Below are 937 nucleotides of genomic sequence, written 5' to 3'. Positions count from 1 at the left end.
TTTTAAAGAAAAAATAATTATGAACAACAAATCAATTTGTACTTGAGAAACTGAATTGAATACAGTCAAACAAATTTATTTAACAGTGTACAAATAAAGTAGGGAAAACTTAAGGTGCAAAACATAAAAATGACAAAGCTCAGGACTAAAAGTAAGTTTACATTTCACACACACACACACACACACACAAAAAACACTTCATAAAGACCCATTTTACATTTATACATCCATGACTGATGACAAAAAAAACAAACAAACTTGATAACATCTTAGTTAATATAATTGTTTATAAATGCCTGAAGATATTCTATTAAAACTTAAAAGTATACACATAAAAATGTACAGTATATATATACGAGAAAAAAATATAGGACATTGAAAAACTTAAATTCTATATTTGAATTGAATGAAAAATTATATTACGGTAAGGATTATGATCCTGATTAATTGTTGATCAAATTCAAAACTAAAGTAATTTTTCTATATCAAGTTTTCTTTCCACTTATAACCATCATTTTTGGGTTTGTCCAGGCAAAGACCACATTCAAAATCCAGTATTAGAATTTATTACACAGGCCTGCGATGATTTTATTGTCTTGAAATTTTTACATGTTCTATGGTAACTCCTGTACACTGAATCTGAAAATGATATCCATTTTTCTACATCATGTACAGATTTTTCACAAAATATCATATGTACTTTTATATAAGTGAATCATTTTCATTGAAATCAGGTCACATTTTGTTAGGCTTAAAATGTTGACAACCACTGGCTATAGGTTTCTCTAGACCAATTGTGACACGAGTCTTATCGATCCTTCTAGAACCCAAACATAATAATGAAAAATGTTCATTGTGGTAAACAAAATAATAATTTCATCAAATAAGAGTTTTTCTTCTTCCTGATTTGTAAAAAAACCTTACATAATTTATTTTT

The sequence above is a fragment of the Limulus polyphemus genome, unplaced genomic scaffold (genome assembly GCF_000517525.1).
Source record: "Limulus polyphemus unplaced genomic scaffold, Limulus_polyphemus-2.1.2 Scaffold695, whole genome shotgun sequence".
NCBI lineage: Eukaryota > Metazoa > Arthropoda > Merostomata > Xiphosura > Limulidae > Limulus > Limulus polyphemus.
The sequence above is the reverse complement of the archived record's forward strand: the minus strand, read 5'-3'. Positions refer to the sequence as shown.